The 19,693-nt window shown below is 45.5% G+C and overlaps 1 long non-coding RNA gene across 6 annotated transcripts in view; it reads right to left on the bottom strand.

Annotated features, from left to right (window-relative positions):
- The window catches only part of LOC107978001, a 71,500-nt gene that overhangs the window by 21,922 nt on the left and 29,885 nt on the right, over positions 1-19,693 (bottom strand). For 4 of the 6 annotated variants that reach the window (XR_004768528.1, XR_004768530.1, XR_003482497.2 and 1 more), the window contains 2 exons: positions 18,209-18,645; positions 17,393-17,550 (listed from right to left, as the gene is read on the bottom strand). The exons of 1 other annotated variant lie outside the window; for it this stretch is intronic. This is a non-coding gene — a long non-coding RNA (uncharacterized LOC107978001). Of the gene's footprint in view, positions 1-17,392; positions 17,551-18,208; positions 18,688-19,693 lie in introns of all 6 variants that reach the window. One more of the 6 variants, XR_004768527.1, reaches the window with a different exon arrangement.

Below are 19,693 nucleotides of genomic sequence, written 5' to 3'. Positions count from 1 at the left end.
TCTGCAAATTTCTTACAAATCTGCATTGCACACTGCCACGCATAAAGTGAACTCACACCTGCACACAGGTATTTACCTTCTCAGAGAACACCTCTAGAGAAAGATGCAAGCTGCTGTCAGCAGCTGTCTCCAGGGAAAGGCAGGGGTCACATAGTTTACAGGCAAGAATAGAAACCTTTTGAATTCTGACTATACACATATTTTTAGAAATTATTTACATTTTAAAATGCTTTAACTAATAAGGAAAGAAAAGTACTTTGAAATTGGAAGGTAAACAAGAAAGTAAGCTGGACACAGGCATATCAGGCTCAGTTTGCAAAATACACATCATGGAGCCTGACCAACTCACTTCAGAATAAGTCAAAATTGGCTCTGATTTTGGGGTTACCGGCACCGAGAAAGGAAACACTTCATTCCCTGTGTTTATCTATTGAAAATGAACCATTTGCTCAGGAAAACGGAGTGCCTAAAACTATAATCGGGGTTACATTTTTCTGCTGGTTCCCTTTAAATCCTAAAAGGAGGTAAAGAATGCCTTTACTAACATTCTTAATATTGAAAATAGTAACAGCAAATGACTTGGCTTTAGATATGGGAAGAAAATTGAGGTGCCTGGAGCCCTGACTCACTGGGCACTTTACTGCTGTTTCAAATTCACTTCTTCTCAACCAGATGCAGCCAGACGTGCATCAAGGTCATAATTTCCTAGATTTTTCTTTAGATACTACTGGGGCTTCCAGGCCTGTGCAGATCTTGGTGAGGCTGCCATGGTTATAGCTCCCATGTCATGTCTGGAAGATGCTATCTAGCAGCAGAGAACCTGCCTTCTGGCTCCCACAACTGTTCCGTCCCCTCTTTGGCAATATTCCCTGAGCCTTAGTTATAGCAGTTGCACTGTAAATGTGGCAATTAGACCTGGATCTTATTCTCTGAATTTTCTGAATTCTCTATAGATCTCTCTAGTAGTTTCCATCTGTTACAAAATGAAGTTTCTCTGATGAGGCCTGCGAACTACATCTACCTGTGGATATAAGCAAAAGTATTTACAATACAGTTAGAAATTACATTGGTTTTCAAAAATGGCAGTAGTTAAGTTCTCCTATGGGGCCAGTGACCCCTCCAGCCATGAGTGTTTGGCTAGGTTTATAGTACCAGGCATGAATTCTATCCCATTGAGCAGGCCTTCAGTTCAATTAGACCGCTCTTTGTTACCCCAGGGGAGAAGTGCCACTATTACACCACTGGGGATTCTTGCTGGGCTAGTCATTATTGTTAAGGCCTTAAAGCTGGGCAGGACCATTTATCACCTCCCCCCTTGGTAGCTTGCACAACTTCCTTGGAAAGATACTATGGTAGCTAGTTCTCATGGCGAGATTTCCAGGTCAGTTCCAGCTTGATCCCTCCAAGTCGAATACCGAAAATGTGCAATTTCTGCAACCATGGATCTAACTTTCAAGTTTGGGGAGGCAACCAAAGGCAATGACAATTGGGGTGTCTCTTGAACTCTGCTGACCAACAATTGGAAGTGAAGGTTTTGTTTTGCTTTTGTTTGTATATTTTTTGTTAGGTAGTCTATGGCTCTTGAGGGAAGCATTATCACCCAGTGTGGCATAACTTCTCTCTCTCTCTCTCTCTCTCTCTCTCTCTCTCTCTCTCTCTCTCTTTCTCTCTCTCTCTCACCAAGAAACTAAAATTTTCAGATGGGAAGCCATTGTCAGGGTTGCTCCTGGTGAATGACAGAAGCAGGAGTCAGACTATGACTGTCTGAGCCCTAATTGTCGCATGCATTATATTCTGCAGGAAGAAACTACGCCTGGGACTGCTTCAAGCCACAAGTTTCTTCAAGGTGAGGCAGACAAGACAGGCAATGACTTCCAAACATGAGAGTTCAGTGGGTGCAGCAGAAGCAACTTTGAAGGACAAAGAAAGTTTTTTACTTCACATAATGGCCCTTTTCTGTCACTCACCTCCAAATTCCTGGGTCTTAACGTTCATACCAGGGAACCCAGAGCAGTGCACGCCCCACCCCCACCCCCACCCCCAAGAGGATGTCCTTTTGACTCAAGGCACAGACTTGCACACAGCATCTCCAGCAGGGCACCTGCTAGGGATGCAAACTGCAATTTGATATCCTTCACTGTTTACTCATGCTGTCATCACAGGTCAGGGAGAGAGCTCTAAACCTTGGCCAGAGTCTATGGTGACTGCTTTTAAAAGTCTTTCTTCCTGATTGTTCAGTTCTGTCGGGAAAAGCAGAAGGAGCTCTTTTAGATCTGAGCTTGCTGAGAGGTTGCCAGGGTTTGGCCATCTCTGCAAAGGTCATTGTGCTTTTGCAAAGGTCATTGTTCATGAAAACCCCGGCAAAGCATGCCAGAGCAGGAAAGCCACGGGCTTGCCAAGTGTTTGGTGTCCCAGTCACCTGCTCTTCCTTCCCTAGGAAGGATGTGGAATGATCTCTGCAGCAAAGACATCAGATGGGGTTTGTCCCTTTCTCACTCTTGAATCGGCTTTGCACAGAGCAATTCTCAGAGGCCTGAGCTACCTCCTCCTTTAAGGGCCAGAAGCTACTAAGTGCTGCCCAAAATGAGATAAGTGATACAACATTTGCGGCCATCAGGAGTGTAGATTGTTGTGCTCTCAACAGAATTTCTGAGATGTTGAGCCCTGGGGAATACCCTTCAAGAGAAAACACAGAAAATGGGTGCTGTGGGCAGAGGACCTGAGTGGAATGGGGGTGTGTATCCGGAGTGGTGGGAAGCATCAAGCAAGCAAGTCACGAGTCACTGGCTCTTCAGAAAAGTGTCTCTGCTGACAGGAGAATTAGGGCAGGGTGATTTTGGCAAGCCCTGTGTTGTGTTAGCTGTGCAAACCTTTTCTTTCCTTTTAGCAGCCTCTTCATAATTGGGTGGGAGCTTCTTTTCACATTTCACAGAGGCGATGGTTCCTGTCAGGTGTTTTGAGGGACCTCCACATTGGGCCTGTGTGGCCACCGACTCATAGTGTGTCCTCTGAGGAGATTACACACTGAGGCTTTCTGGCTGCTGGCAGCATTTCCATGATCTCCCATTCCATAGTTTTCTGACATTAGTCAAAAGCAACTCTTATCTCTATAGAGTGTTTTAAAGAAAAATACAGAGACAGGACAAAGGACCCAGAGTGTCACTGGGGACAACCGCCATCTGGCAGGAAGCTGCCAGGCCATGTGAGCATGTCCTGACTGAAGGTGTTTCCCTTCCCAGGGTGCCTCTGACTTGCCTCTCAGTGGGAAGCTAGGAACTTTGGTCCCACAAATAATAATTATTTTGATTACTTCCCTTCCATTTTCCTATCAAGAGCCACTGTTTCTACCACACCCTGCTCAGTCATCCACACTCAATAAATATAAACATAGCCCTCAGGAAGGGCAGACTGTCAATGACAGCCTCCCTCTGGAAAAGCCTCCCCAGACCCCCATACCAATGCTTGTTCCCAAGCCAATGCCTCGAGAGTGTTCTGTCATCACTTATGGACAGGTCCAAGGCAGGCACCCCAGTGCTGAAGTACAACAGAAAAGGCTCGTGGCCAGAAGCAAAGAAAAGCAGAAGTTTCCCAAGAAACAGCCCTAAAGAAACCACGTGTAAAGATGACTAAATATGTGAAAATATCCACTTGATGTAGACTTAAGTATGTGTGCATAATATGTCCTTTCTCCCAGCCTAGTCAGTCAGTCATGTATTCAACGTATGTCCATTGAGCATTCACTATTAGTGGCCAAGCAATTTTAGACACTGGGACTTTAAGAGGAAGAAACCAAATCCCCTGCCCCCATGAGGCTGACATTTTGATATGATAAATGTACATATCATTACGTGAGACATGAAGAAAAGAAAGCAGGGAACTAGGAAGTGATGGAGATTGGGAATGACATTTCTCACAGCCGATCAGGAAAACCCCCACCAAAGGGACAGATAGCTGAGGCAATTGAGACACAAATGGTAAAGACACAAAGGGAAGAACATCCCAGGCAGAGAAATAGGCACATGCAAGTGTCCTAGGGTGGGGCTTACTGGATATGTTAAGTCTTGACTGCAGTAGGAGTGAGAAAAAGACATGTAAGAAAGTGATGGGGGCAGGGATTGAGTTCTGAACCGCGTCTGCCAGAGGCGGGGCTCTTGCAGCAAGAGAGCCTGGGTATATGCATAGCAGAGTTGCTTGGTAAGGACAGGCACCAAGATGGGGGAGCCCTGAGATATTTACTGGTATCTCCTGCTTCTCGTCAGAACTGTGATGGGGAGTCGTGAGTCCCAGATCTGGCCCAGCAACAAGTTTTCTCAGTAGACTTAGTGATGTAGTTACCAGAGGCAGGAACACTGAGCAAGGCCAGGCGGCAGACCCTGGAGGTCCTTCCAAGCCAGGCTCCACTCTGCTGTGCCAACAGAGAAGGCACAACTCAGGCACTGCTACAGCTCCTGTAATCAAAGCCCGTGAAATTCAGAGTTTCCACATGTCCATGTCCACACATTGAAACTTTCAATTTGCATCCTGGGAGGAGCCTGAGGTCGTCAACTCTGGCTGGCCAGGGCTGTTTGGAGGAAACCAGCCCTGTGCTCAACTCTTGTGCACCTGCACTGGGTGCGTCTATTTCTCTGCTGGTTGCCACAGAAACAGAAACAACAGCTGCTGCAGAAAGCCCCTTCACACCACAGCCTGGCTCCCTAACCAACGGCAGCATCTTTGTCTTTTCCCTTTTCCATCGTCCCAAAACTCAGAGCCTGACCACTCTCTCTCACTGAGCAGTAACAGCCCTCAGAGCCTAGCTAACTTAGCTGTACTGGTCATGTATGAGTCCTGAAATCCAGGCACTCCTGGGAGACTGCAGAATGCCTTATGCAGGCATTATGCAATGACTGTGGGGTGCACTTTACACTGGGGTGCACTTTATTCTGGGCAAGCTGCTTTCCACAAATAGCCTTAGCAGGCAGCTCAAGGAGTGGTCGCAAGTGACCACAGAGTTTATACCCAATCACACCAGGATGTGGATACTATCCTAATACTTTCTATCTTAGGACTATCCTAAGGATATTGGTTTCTCATTCCATGTAGCAAAGGCCCATCTTTTGGAAGACAATTGGCTGTGGTAATTTATGACAACTGATAGTTTTGACAGCAACTAGGAAATGGATGCCTTGCTTTGTCTGTTAACCCACCAATGGATATCAGTTACCACAGACGCTCACTCTGAGGAAAAGTAAACACAAAAACAAACAACAAAAATGGCTGACTTCGTTTTTCTCTCTGAGGACACAGCAGGAAGACTGAGGCTCTGGGTAGGGAGGTGGACTTCCTTCCTTCCACTCTGTTGGGACCTTTTCAGGGGAACAATCCTCACGAAGGGAGGATGATCTTATGTGTCTTGTGTGATCTCCCCACAAACCCACAAGTTCAATACTGCACTTTCCACATGTTCCTAATGAGAGAATAAAGCTTCCGAGAGGTAAGTGACTTGTCTGGGATCTCTCAGTAGACAGGACAAGAGAGTGATGCACGTGTTCTAGTCCACATTTCTCAGCTTCACTGAAGACCTACCTACAGGGCCCTCACTTGTCCTTGGTTATTATAATCAGTTCATGAACTTAGAGTACTTTTTAGTTCATGGGACTGTCACGACCCAGTACCACAACCAGGATAACTAATAACAGGAAGTATTTTCTCCAGATTCTGGAGGCTCAAAATCCCAGATTAAAGACTTAGACTGGGTTGGTTCGGGAGGCCCCTCCCTGTCTTTGGCCTGTAGATACTATGTCTATATCAAAACTTTTTTTTTTTTTTTTTGGTTTTTTGAGACAGGGTTTCTCTCTGTAACAGCCCTGGCTGTCCTTGAACTCACAGAGATATGCCTACCTGTGCTTCCAGAGTACAAGGATTAAGGGTGTGCATTTGCCATTACAGCCTAACTTTTTTTTTTTTTTTTGAGACTGTCTCGTATATTCTAGGCTGACCTCAAATCCTAGTAGACAAGGATGACTGTAAACTTGTGATGCCTCTGCCTCCACCTCCACCTCCAGGATTACAGGCGTGTACCACCATGCCCTGTTTATGCTGTTCGGAACCCAGGGTTTTGTTCGTGCCGGGCAAGACTCTACCAACTGACTCACACGCCAGTCACATCCTTATCTGAAAAGGACACTACTCACGTCAGACTGGGGGCTACCCTAGTGACTTCACCTAATGCTAATTACCTATTTAAAGGCCCTTTGTCCAAATATAGTCATATGTGGAGTTGCAGGGTTTGGGGACATCAATCATACATTTTGAGGAAGAGAGACACAGTTCAGTACATAAGAGTAACCGTGTCCTGTTTTTCTTTGTTGTTGTTGTTTGTTTGTCTTTTGTTGTTGTTGTTCTTCTTCTCCTTGTGTCTCAAAAATGTGTTGTTGGATCTAACAATAGTATTCTAAATATAAAACAAACATGATAAACACTCCAATAGAATGGAAAGGGGATCTTTAGCTAAAACTTGATCTTCAGATGTCACTATTTACAAACATGTTTGGAAAGTACCTGCTTTGAGCAAACACACCAGCCATTCCTGTGCTCTAGGTTCGGGCTTCCTATTTTGTTTGTCTACTGTGAGGTGGGAGTCCTTGGCCCCAGTGTTGACTGTACAAAGCAAAGCCGCTGTGTCCCGAGTCCCAGCAAAAAGGACCTGCAGGTTGTTAGAGATGCAAGATGGGGCTCACTTCTCTTTGGCATGGTCAAGGAAGACTTCTCAGAGGGACTTGAAAGCTTGGCCTTCACAGTCATGTGGAATTTGATAAGACGGAAATGGGATGTAGCCCACTTAGTAGAATGATTGTCTGGTATGTGTAAAATCCTGGCTAGTTTCAGTCCCTAGCACCATATAAACTGGGCATGGCAGTTTCTTGCCTATAATTCCAGTAATTAGGAGGTAGAGGCAGTAGGACCAGAAGTTCAGGGTTGTCCTCAGCTACATGGTGAATTTGAGGCTAATCTGAGTTACATAAGACCCTTTCTGTGGGGGGGGGGGAGCAAAAAGCCCAAAACACTAAAAAGCCCATTTTAATGTCTTATATTTGCATTTTTACCTTAGTCTTGATTTTTGCTACAAACGTAGGAATAACATTTTCAACATCATTCTGGTGCTTTTCCCTTGGGAAGGAAAATCTCCAAAGGGACCAAGAAAGAAAAAGACAGTGTCCTGGAACACAAAATCCAGGAGTCTGGATTGGCTGACACTAAGCCCATGTGAAAATGAGTAGTGGTGTCATGTGTGTTGAACCGCATCCTCTTTGCCCTCACTCGTTGGTGGTCCACCTGCCATCCCAGCAGGAGACAGCCTCTTGGTTGACTCTCCTCCTCAGTTACCATCCAGAAACCAGAAGGGAACTTATTTCCCAGCACAGAGAAAGACTGGCCCTAAGCAGATGGGTGGCTCCAGGACCGCCTGTCCCTAAGCACATGTCAGCTGTCTGTTTCCACCATGATTTTAGAACTCTGAACTTGGCTTTGCATCATTTTTCATTTGTAGTTAATAGAGAAGACGGACAATGAAGCCACAATGCAAAGCTACCACATTGACAGGATTCTGTGGAGGCAAACTGATCTTAGTGTGCCTTCCTGTGCTTAATTCTCCCAGCTTAAACAGCTCTCTCCCTTTCCCTATCCAACCTGGCTGCCCCCTGCCCAGTGCTGGAACTTCCCCAGAACAGACATCTCCAGAGGAGAAAGCATCTCCCCTCTGCACACAGAGGGTCTTGGCTGTTCTTACTCCCACAAATCCCCATCTCATAGCTCTTAATTTAGTAATGTTTACCTCTGACAGCAGATCTTAACCATCACAAAGGCAGTTGTCACTCATGACCATTATCATGCCTGACACACAGAAAGTGTTCCACAGAGACCTGTAGGCCAGGCCACTGAGACAAAGCCTGATGGAGCAGTAATTGGAGTTAGTTCTTGCACAGAATTCTAGTTCTAATGTTTATGACATGTACAATTAATTGGTTCCTGTATCTCAGTTTCCCCTGCCACAAAATAATAATAAAATAAAATAATAATAATAATAATAATAATAATAATAATAATACAGCCACACATTGTTTATTGACTGGGAGAGACTCTGAGAAATATACCCATAGGTCATCTTTGCCATTGTGGGTGCCTCATAGTGCATGCTTATTTGAATCCAGCTGGAGATATAGGGGCTAGGCTCAGTAGTAGAGTGCTTCCTTAGCACACAGGAGACCCTGGGTTCAATCTAGATGGAATAGCCACACACCTTCCAAGATATACAGTTTCTTGTTGACTGAAATGCCATTATGTAGCACATTGTTTTATCACAAGATAAGTGTAAGAGGTGCAGACAACAGCAACTACCTAGTGGTTTCTGGGAGCTCACTCCATGACATTAAATTTTTACTTCTCTTGTCACCTGAACTCAGTGTCTTTGACCTTAGCCCTGACTGTACAGACTTTCTTCCTTCATGAAGCCTATCACCCACCCTGAGGATTACAAACATTCTTTGTGGCTCTCTGAAGATGAGCCACAAGCACTCTCATTTATTCTCTATGCCTGTCGGGTCCTAAGCTACAAAGAACAGAAGTCACCACGTATTTTTAAGAACAAGAAATTATAAAAAGCATTTGCAGTTTGGAGAATCTAGGACGGTGCAGAGCCAGGATTAGTGGCTCCACCAGGACAAAGCCTCAAATCAGAACTGAGCTGGGCCAGGGAAGATACTGCCATCACTCCTGGGCACTGACCCAGCCGCCAGCAAATGTGCACAGTCAGCACTGGACACTGGGTGCTTGCCATGGACTTGCAGTCCCTGTTGCCCTGGAAACCAAACTGGGCACCACTGCTCTCCTGCCTATCTGTCCGGTGTCTGTTTTTGTTCTGCTTCAGAGTTCAGGAGAACCACTTCTAGCAGGTACACTCCAGGCTCATGGACCCACAATTCAGCCACAGAAGTAGCCCAAGAAAACCCAAGTCTGGCCCCCAGAGAAAGGGGCTCAGTTGGTGGATATCTAGAAGCAATAATTGGCCACCATCTCTTAGAAATTACACTGCTCTGACTTTTTCAGTTTCTTCTCATTCTGGCCCTTTCAGCCTCATGGCTAAGCCCTGTGGCAAACTGCTTCCCACACACTAGCACCTTCTAAGTGGCTCCTGCCTTACCTACCCTGCCCTGTTGATCTTACCATGTCTGTTCTCTTAGCATTCCCTCGTCCACTTATATGACTCCTCTGACCCCTAAATTATAAGGCAGACATCTCTACCTTTAGGAAGCCCCAGTTAGTTAATCCATCCCTCCACTCCAGTCTTCTTTTCTAAAAGTCGGTTTATCTCAGAATGACTCTGATCGTGTAGAGTGAGAACTATTTCACATTTACCCTTCTTTCTCTTCGGTGACTCCCTATGTCATGTATGAAGCAGCCAGCTTCAGTGAACACCATGCTCTCCAGACAGCCTTCCAAACATTTTATTCTTTAAACATATGAACATCACCACACGGATTAACCAATTAAAAGCTAATTAAAAGGCAGTGAAATAAAGAAACCCTGAAGCTTTCTGTCCAGAGTTTTTCTGATCACAAACTGTCCCACAGCTTTGTCAGTGTTCCCACACCATCTCACACACCCAAAATATGCAGCAGTGAAGCATACAGAGATAATCTCCTCAGAAGACTCTGTGCTGTCCCGAGTCCTATATGTCCTGCTTCCCTAAATACAATCACCACAAAGTGGTTCTCCAAGGAGCTTGTGGAAGAGAAGTGATAAAGATGGAGGAAGATAGAACAGTGAAGATCCTTTCTACTCAGAGTAGTCCCTGGGCCAGCAGCCTCGATATCAGCTGGGAGCTCTCCTCACACTGAGAATCTCAAGTGCTACCTGAGACGTAGGAAACCACACTCTACACTGATGCCTACTTAGAGGTTTAACTGTGACCGTGTAGACCACACCTGTACCTGTACATTCTAGTTCTCCAAGTGAACACTAAAGGAATTCAAGTCGTGCCAGAGTTCCCTTCTGTGGCTTCGGTGTCTCCCTGTAGAGTTTTGCCGAGCTCAGCATTCTTCTGCTGGGTGGGCCTACGCTCTTTGGAATTCTAGGACTTCAAGGAAACCTTAGCAATTTGTGGTTTTGCCACAAGGAAACTGATCTGACTTCTATGATCTCCTCTAAGACATCTTGTGGGGGATCTTCTGGCCTCCAGCATCAACACACGATCACCGGCTCCTTGCACACCTGGGAGGTACCATGTTAACTAGACGTAGACCAGGTAGCAGTTAGGAATCCATTTCCACATAGTACAGAAGGAACTCCAAAGGATGCTTAGTTAGCATTCTGAGGAGACAAGTCTCTCAATTGCTGGCATGTGTGTTCATCAAATGTAGATTTTAAAGTAGTGTAAACTAACAGGATCCAATTTTGGCATCAGACTCTGAGCCAGCTTGCCATCCTGTTGCCTACCTTGGTTTACAACAGGTCTTAATAGTTCCTACAATGCTCTGTTTTACAGGACTGGATTTCAAAGGATTTAGAGCCAGACAGGCTTCAGTTGAAATCTTGGCTTTGCCACTTAGCCCTTCAGGGTAGCAACCATTTTACTTTGCCTTTTTTTCAGTGCAGTCTTTCCTGGATGGTGGGGCTATGTAGCCAGCCACATGGATCCATTGTAAGCAAGGCTCTTTAGGTGGGGCATGAGGAACACGAAGGCTCCTCACTGAAGACAATATCTCCAACCACTCAAGACCATAAAGCCTCATTCCAAAGGCAACTTATAATGGTGACAGCTCGAGGCTCACCTTCCTCAAACTGCTAGCTTAAGGTGTCCATACTTCTAGCCTTTCCGTGTAGAAATAACAGCCTACACCCTCTCTCACTCTAGCCACAGTGACCACCTAGCCTCTACTCCACAGTTACTATAAACCACAGGAAGCAAAGACTGCCTGGAAATGAAATAAACCTTCTCTACCTCCATAGCAGCCTTGCAGGGCTTCTCCTCACCTTCTCCAGGTAAGGTAGGGTGAGCAAGAAAGATTAGAAAGAAATGAAGAGGAAGAGGTGGTGACTCCTTTCTCCACAGACTAAGCCATCAGCTTCTGAGAAGGAAGAAAAGGAGGGAGGGAAGGAGGAAAAGAGATGAAAAGCATACTTCTGCATAAGGCACGGGGACAAGGCAAATCAGCTGGCTTTCTTCTATTTAACATGAAATTGCTAGAAGTCAATTCCACTGATTCTCATAAAGATATAGACTCAGGATTCGGGAAGAAACAAAAAGGACAATTATATGAAACATACCCATCCCTTTAAAAAGAAGATAGTGATGGTACCATATAGCCAGGGGTAACCAGATGCTGAGAGGTCTGGCTGAACACCATCACACACAGTGTAAACCGATGACAACCACAGACCTACTTTGATGAATTCACTCTCAGTACCAAAAGAACAGTATTGTTAATCATTAAATCTATGAGTGTTTCCCAGGTAAGATAGCCCATGCTGTGGACTGATGACACTTGTACTCAATATATTAACAAGGTGAAGAAGATGATCATGTTAAGAAATGGCATATCTTGACATTTAAATGTGCTAACCCATAAAAGTGTTCAATAAGACCTAGCCTAAAAAATATGTTCTAAAATAACTGCATTTCATATGGTCAAAAAATTAAAAACATTGCTCACAAGGGAAAGAAAAGAGTGCCTTTGTTCAATGTTGTGTACTAATTTCCTTTGAAATAAAATGTTCCAAGTTAGAGTGAAGCACCTTCAGGTTCAGGATATTCTATAGGTAGGTGAAACATTCCTTCCACACTGTAGGGAAGCTCTTACATTCTAAAGGAGGGTCCTGAAAACTCAGGAAATAAACAACTCACAAGTTTTAGGAAGTCCCTGAAATGGACCAGATGAATTAGCCCCCTCACCCCACCCTGGCTTATATAAGTAATAAAGACTGTTGAGAGGCACTCTCAGAACAGCTGAGTTACATGAAAGAGGCTGAGAGACCAACCAAGCTTCCTTGAAGAGGCCCAGACCAACTGAGCTGCTTAGAAGAGAGATTCTCTGACAGCTGTCACTCATACTGGGGTGGACTTTCGGTGAGGCATCTGTCTTTGAATCATTCTTGTTCCTGAAAGTAACCCCTGACTCACAGTTTTATAACTAACCCTGATAAACTCACTGGTTCACCAAGTTGGACTTTGGTGGCATCTTTACAATGGCCTGTCATTAGATCCCTATCTGGGGTGAGTAGACGTTTGTTTACATCTCCCCAGGAATAGTGTCATGCAGCGTGATGGACTCCTGAAACATCCCTACTCAGATAAGTTGATAGTCACAACCCAGAGGTGAACTCCAGGCAGGAACAAAGCATTCTCATCAAGAGTACCCAGAAAGACATGTGACCTCTGCAGACAGCCTACTAATGTGTCTCAGTCTCACAAGGCCTGTGGGGTGGTAAGTTCATCTTGGTCCTGTCCTCTTTCTTTAGGGCCATTCTCATTGACCCTCACCCCACAGCAGCATCACAGCAGGGGAGTGCTGGAGAGTCCAGGATAACTGATTATGCAATATCCATAAACCCGAGACATAGACAAAGACCAGGAGAGGAAAGGGAGTAGAATTTCACAACATGCCCAGCAATCACAACCAGCATGACACATGGAATCGCAGGCTTATGGCAGGGATGAAGAAATCCGAAGAGGGGTTACCAATGACAAGCTGGTCTCGGGCTTCCATGAGATACATTTGGCTGGGCTCCTAGGGCCTTTTGAATTTCTCAACACTCTGACAGTCTATGATTAGTGTGTTTAATGGACCAGTTTAAAATGGATAGAGAAGCTTCCATACTAGAACATTTTTATCAGACTTTTTTTTCATTTTAATGCATCCAAAGTCTGTGTGTAATGGATAAGAATAGGCATGGTTATTTATAATGTGAAAGTGAACCAGCTCCATCTATGTAGACAGCAATCTTCCTTGAACTATCTTTGTTTGCCCCCATTGTTCTCTGTCTCTCAGGGAACAGCCAGAAAAATCACACTGTTCAACCGAATGCACATCTTTCTACCTCCAAGTCCTACTGTGGAGAGAGAAGTTAAATACCACAGAATGCTGTGGTTAGAGACAAAAACAAGCAAAAAACAAACAACCTTTTTAGAAGGCCTGTAGTAATTCTTTCTATAGAGTTCATTTCCATGCAATGAAAGACGCTAAGTCATGACACCGTTTGTCATTTGTCTATATTTTACTTTCCATATTCACACACATATCTTCCAGTCCAAAGTTCTCTCTCAAAATTCCCAGAAGAAAAATCTGCCTTTTTCTCCAATTGCTCCCTTGCACCACCACTATCCCCCGTCAAGAAGAAAGCATAGGCTATGGGGGCAGCAGACTTGAAAGACTCCTAACTCCGATAAGGAGAACTGAACAATGTACAACAGCATGTGCCATTTGTACAGCCCTGCCCCTCATTTACAACCCTCCTTACCGTGAATCATCTCAAGTTTCTGAAGAGGTATGAATTGTGTTTAATTAAAGCCTGAGTGATGGAAGTGGACAGAGAGTTATTTCAGCCCCTCTTAGCCAGTTTTCAGAGCTCCGTTGGAAAAGGTTAGGGGGTGGTAGGAGGCAATTACCACTCCTCTCTAGCAGCTGCCAGAGACTACTGCCGTCAGAGTAATTATCACCAAATAATTGTCCCCTTTCTTCCCTGCTGACAGGGCAGAGTGGGAGCAGGGACTGAACTGAAATAGATTTTGTGCTTGCTGAATACTAGTTGGGTGGCTCAGGTCAACGAGCATCCAGAGACACTTTCGGCTTCTTGCCTGTTGACCTTCGAGAGAAACTAAAATTCACACGGTACAAAGCTGTCAAATGTCACCTGCTTGGGCCTACACAAGATCTCTTAAACTAAGCAACCATGATTAGAGCAAGTGCTTGTTTTAGTCTATTACAAATTCTCCTCTTCTGGAGATTATTCCAGGAGATGGGAACAACAGGATCATTTCCCCTAAGTCCCGAATTGAAGACAACTATCTGACTTATCTCTGTAGCCCATATCCCCCCCCCCTGCTTTATGACCCTCACTGAAAGGTTATTAAATCTCTATTTGGCTTGTATCTGGTATAGTCACAAAGTCCAAACTATCCACAGGACTTCTCAAAGTTGTCATGAGACTGACAGGTTCCAACCAAGTGAACAGGCTTTCAAATTCAGTGGTTTCAGTTTCCAGGCTACTGTCCACCCAGGAATGGTGGAACTGTTGGGAAATAAGCCTTGCATCCTGAAAGGTATGTGGGTATAATTCTCCACAGGATGGAGGTGAGAACAAAGTAGGATGAATTTAAAGTAGAAATAAGGAGGTGAACTTCTCTTTATTTTTTTTCCCTTGAGAGGGATTTCAGTCATGTGTGCACATGCATACACATGCACACATGTGCCAGTATGCATGCATTTTGTACACATGTGGAGGTGAAAGACAAACTTGAAAACTTTTCCTCAAACACCACTCACTTTTTCTTTTTAAGATAGACTCTCAGTGGACTGAAGCTCACCAAGCAGGCTAGGCTGGCTAGCCAGTGAGTCCCAAGGATTTGCCCACCCCCACCTCCCCTGCAGTGGGGTTACAACTGCTCCTCTCCACACCTTTTTGACATAGGTTCTGGAGATCCAACTCGGGTTCTCATGCTCACATCGCAGCACTTTATCAAACGAGCCATCTTCCAGCCAAGGGATTATTTTCATTTCATTGAACAATCCTAAATCATTATCTGATGTATGCCAGACATCATACTAGAAGCTTCAGGGGCAGGGGGAAAGGGGCCTTGGGGTACCCAACACAAGTTCTGACCAATAATGAGTTCACAGTGGAGTCCTCAGTCTTCCGAAAGATCTTGAATGGTACAAAGACTAATTAGGAGAGTCATGAGTGTTTGGGACTTGCCTCTACTTCCTGCCTCTATAAATTAGGGCTAAGCATCCTCTCTGGCCTCTCACTGATCTCACAGGACTGCTGTGACAATTAAATGAAATTGAACAGGCACAATATCTTTCTAAATTGCAAATCATTATGCAGATATGAATATTAGGATAATTATGGTTCTCTGGGAGAACCACTAGATCCCTACTAGCAATGCCACCTGCTACATAAACAGTAACCCCACCCAGAAACTCTGTCTCCTAAATTCCCTAAAACTTAGCACAGAAGAAAAAGCAGGTGGCTTTCCTCACGAGGCAGGTGTGTTCTAAGCATGTGTGTGGGCCTGGTACCCAGAGCATAATGCTGACACAGACTTATTGGGTGTCCCACCATTCCATGGGGCGGGGAAGGGGGGGGTTGGGACTAAGCGGCTGCTATCACTGTTGGTGGGAAAACTGGTCTGGAATTACATTTGGGTTTTTGTTTTGTTTTTTTGAGGGATAGTTGGGAGAGGTTAAGACAGGGGCTCCATGCATAATCCAGGCTGAGTTTAAACTCACGATCTGACAGTCTCAGCCTCATGGGTGCTGGGATTGCCAGCATACACCACCACAACAGGATGCAACCATACATCTTAGCAGCTATGATTAGTCAATGTCTTATGTAATGTTAGTAGGCAAATCTTGCAGTGATTTACCATAGACCACAACCATAGAGGCTCTCCCATCCTTCCTCTCTAAGCAATTCTTTTTAAATTTTACAAACTTGTGTGTGTGTGTGTGTGTGTGTGTGTGTGTGTGTGTGCGCGCGCGCGCGCGCGTGCATGCATGCGAGCGTGCGTGCGTGCACATGCCATGGCAAATGTATGGAAGTCAGAGGATAACTTGCTGAAGTCAATTCTCTCTTTCTACCCTGTGGGTTCTGGGGATCAAACTCGAGTATCAAGCTTGGTGGCATGCATCTCTACCCAGTGAGCCACCTCAACACCACCTACACCAGACAATTTCTTCTTAGGTACTTTCATGATGGTCATGTTTTACCCAGACACCCCCCCTGCCCCCTCCAAAAAAAAGAATCAGTACTTAACCTCAAGACTCTAGAACTTTGAACTTGGGCCTAAGTCTCAAGCCAGCTTCAAGGGTGTAAAACTTCAATAGAAGGAGAATTCACTGTCAGATTCCACCTCATGCAGAGACAGCACAGTGGCCCCAAACACATGGCAGCCTCCACTGCATTGTTTTCTAAGGAAGGTAAGATGATGACATTCCTTTTTGTTTTTGTATCTTTAAGAGGTATCTTAAATTCTTTCCTCTATGTTTTCCTAATCTGCATGGTATGTATGTCAACTCTCTCAGGGCACACTCACACTCATTCATGAATTGACCTCCACCACCAGCAGGAGCAGCAGCATGGCTATCACCACCACCACCATGGTTATCACAACAAAACAGGATCCATGACAGCCAAAACAAGCAGTCACACCTATTTATCCAGGCACCTCCCACAGTTGTTGGAGACCTGGGAAAAGAGTCTGGTTGACAGCATCAGCCAAGTGGGCCATAAATGAGTTCCTCTACATGTAGCTATGTGATATGGACTTTTACTTTGAGAACCCAGCTCCAGACTAGACCCAGCAGGGGTCTGGGGAAAAGAGTTCAGTGTGAAAGAGTGCTGGCTGCATAGACATGAGGACCAAATCTCAAATCCCCACAACCCACAGTGCCTGTGATTCCAGCACTGTAGCCTTCTACAGTGGCAGGCAGATCACTGTGACTTGTTGGCTGCCAACATACGTCCAGGTTCACTGAGAGACTCTGTCTCAAAAGATTAAAGCAGACACTAACAGAGCAAGACACAGGATATCCTCTTCTGGCCTCAGTGCTCACACATGGGTTCGTGCACCCTCACACATGTGTACTTCACACACACACACACACACACACACACACACACACACACACACACACTCACACACACACACACACAAAACCAGTCTCTATGAGAAGTCTGTCTACCCTGCAGTGGCCAACAGAGAAGCTCAACTACATGTGTGAGAAGACCACTAGGAAGGACAGAACTATATCCGAGTACTAGAATTTATAACAGCACTGAGTAAGCCTCCATGACATGGAAAGCTGAGGATGGTTCAAGTCAAACCCATGGCGTTCACACAAGCTCACTCTCCTGTCCCAAACCCTCTCCTTTTCAGCTGCTCTCTGCAGCATGGGGTTTGTAAACCAATCTTAAAAGGGAAAACTCTCCTGAAACCAAAGAAATCCACTTAGTCCTGAACAAAGGTGAATATTTGGGGGTGGGGACTACAGGGGAAAAAATCAATTAAGAAAAAAAGGAAAAATGCACACATGACTCTGGAGTCAGACCTCAAACAGGGTTGATGGCAAGGGCTTCCAACTCTCACATTCGGTCTCTACAGAAGTCAACCTGGCACCCTGAACACACACTTTACCTGCTGAACTTGCTGCATGGGCAGACTCTTCCCAGCAGGCAATGCAGCCTCATCACCCAAGCAGCATCACCAGAACACCAAAACCATAGCACTGGTGAGAAGTGTCACCAGAACATCAAAACTGTAGTAATGGCGAACTCCTTTGCGCTGTCCTTGTCCTACAGATAAGAAACAGGCACGTGTTGAAAGGACTTACTCAGACCCTGGTCTCCCAGCACCTCCCATCCACTCCCGCACACAAGTCTGTAGATGATACCTGTTGGCTTTCCTGTATTCTGTGTAGGTCCCAGGCTTTCTTTCTAAATGGAGCCTGCCTGCAAGCTACCAAGTTGTCAAACCCATGGGAAAGAATGGTTAATTTTCAAATCAGTGCATTGATTGTGCTTCTGTTAAGTCACCAAATGCAGAATGCCATGAAGGTGATCCCAGCAGTGGATCTGGACCTCAGCGAAGTCCAAGTATAGCTATGTATGCAACACATGCCTTCCACCCTCCTGCTGGCCTCTGTCCCCTCACTGTCACAGGCCCCCTCACTCTAGGAGTCTGTCACACCCAGCCACCATGGTTGAGGCTGAGGATATACTAAAATTCTGTGTTAGTTATGCAGAGAGGGAAAGAATGGGTTTACTAGTGTTCTAGTCTGTGTCAGTTGGACAAGCAGCACCTGTGGGGGCCTCATCACAGGTGGGCACATACATGGTTTAACTAAGAGTTTAATATAAAGCTGCTAAGAGTAGATAAGTCCTAAATCCCTGGGGCTTAGATCCAAGCCTGACATTGCATTCCTTATGGGCTACGTTGGTAGTGGAGGCTCACCTCATCTCCTGGCCCTGACTGGCCTCTAGGATGTGCCCCATTGCAGTCAGGCTCTCATTCTCAATGCCTGGGGGTTGGAATCTTCTTCTCTTCTACTGAAGATCACCATGGCTGAGGCCCAGATACTCTTTCCTCCACTTCACAGTCTCCTCTAATTTGTCTGGATTGTCTGTGACATTGATGGGTCTGGTCCTCATCAAGTTCCCTCGAGTGCTCTTGGAGGCTTGCCCTTTGACTTACTTGCTTTGGGCTTTTCCTCAAGGAACCATCCTTATTGCCCTGCTGATGGCCAAGCTTCACTCCGTCCAATTCACAAGCTTAGCAACAGAAGGCTGCTTCCTTCTCCACTCTCCCACTTCCTTCCTTTAAGGAGCACGGGTGATATTAACTCCTCTTCTCACTGATAGTCTCAGCTCACACCAATGGTCAGGAATGACCTTAGGCAGAGAAGCAGGGCTTGCTTAGTCTATATTTGAACCCTGGGGGGTGGCCAAGGGAACACAAATGGGTCAACAGCCGTCCCTGCTCCAAGGGCAGCCATTGCAGCTCCTTAGTTGTCCTCTGTGTGTGGTCTTCCAGAATCTAGCTTTGACATGTATCAAGTGCCTGCCATACAGAATAGAGCAGGCTGGGGCAAATACAAAAATGTGAATGACAGTCCATTATCATGCAGAGCTTTGCGTGTGTGTGTGTGTGTGTGTGTGTGTGTGTGTGTGTGTGTGTGTGTATACCTCTGTGTGTGTACATGCCTCTGTGTGTGTATGTGTGCATGCCTGTGTGGTGTGTGTGTGTGTGTGTGTGTGTGTGTGTGTGTGTGTACCTATGTGTGTGTGTGTGTGCACACCTCTGTGTGTGTTGCCTGTGTGTGTGTACCTGTGTGTGCACACCTCTGTGTGTGTTGCCTCTGTGTGTGTGTGTGTGTGTGTGTGTGTGTGTGTGTGAGAGAGAGAGAGAGAGAGAGAGAGAGAGAGAGAGAGAGAAAGAGAGAGAGAGAGAGAGAGAAATGTGTATATATGTAAGGAGACAGCAGGTCAACATTAGATATATTCTTCAGTCTCCTTCAACCTTACCTTTTCAACAGGGTCTCCCACTAAACCTAAACCTCACAGATTTGGCTAGACTGACTGGCCTCCAAGGCCCAGGGATCATCCCATACCCACTGTTGTACCCACTTCCCTAGTGCCGAAATTGGCAATATGCACTGCCACACACAGGAGTTACAAGAGTGCGGGATCAAACTCAGGTCCCACTTTATCGATTGAGCCATCTTCTCCGACTTCACATGCTTTTGACATGATATAGGACACAAGCAGAAATGCAGGTCAGTACAAAGAGAAAGGAAACATGACAAGTGCCATAGTTGGGTAAGAGCCAGGAGAAGAGATTGACCCTGACCAGAGGCAGCAGACTATGGGTATACTCTTCCAGTGCCAAAATATTCTCAACACACACCAACCCAACAAATATCCACTTCCCAGCAAAAGC

The sequence above is a fragment of the Cricetulus griseus genome, chromosome 2, assembly GCF_003668045.3.
Source record: "Cricetulus griseus strain 17A/GY chromosome 2, alternate assembly CriGri-PICRH-1.0, whole genome shotgun sequence".
NCBI classification, from domain to species: domain Eukaryota; kingdom Metazoa; phylum Chordata; class Mammalia; order Rodentia; family Cricetidae; genus Cricetulus; species Cricetulus griseus.
The sequence above is the reverse complement of the archived record's forward strand: the minus strand, read 5'-3'. Positions and strand labels throughout refer to the sequence as shown.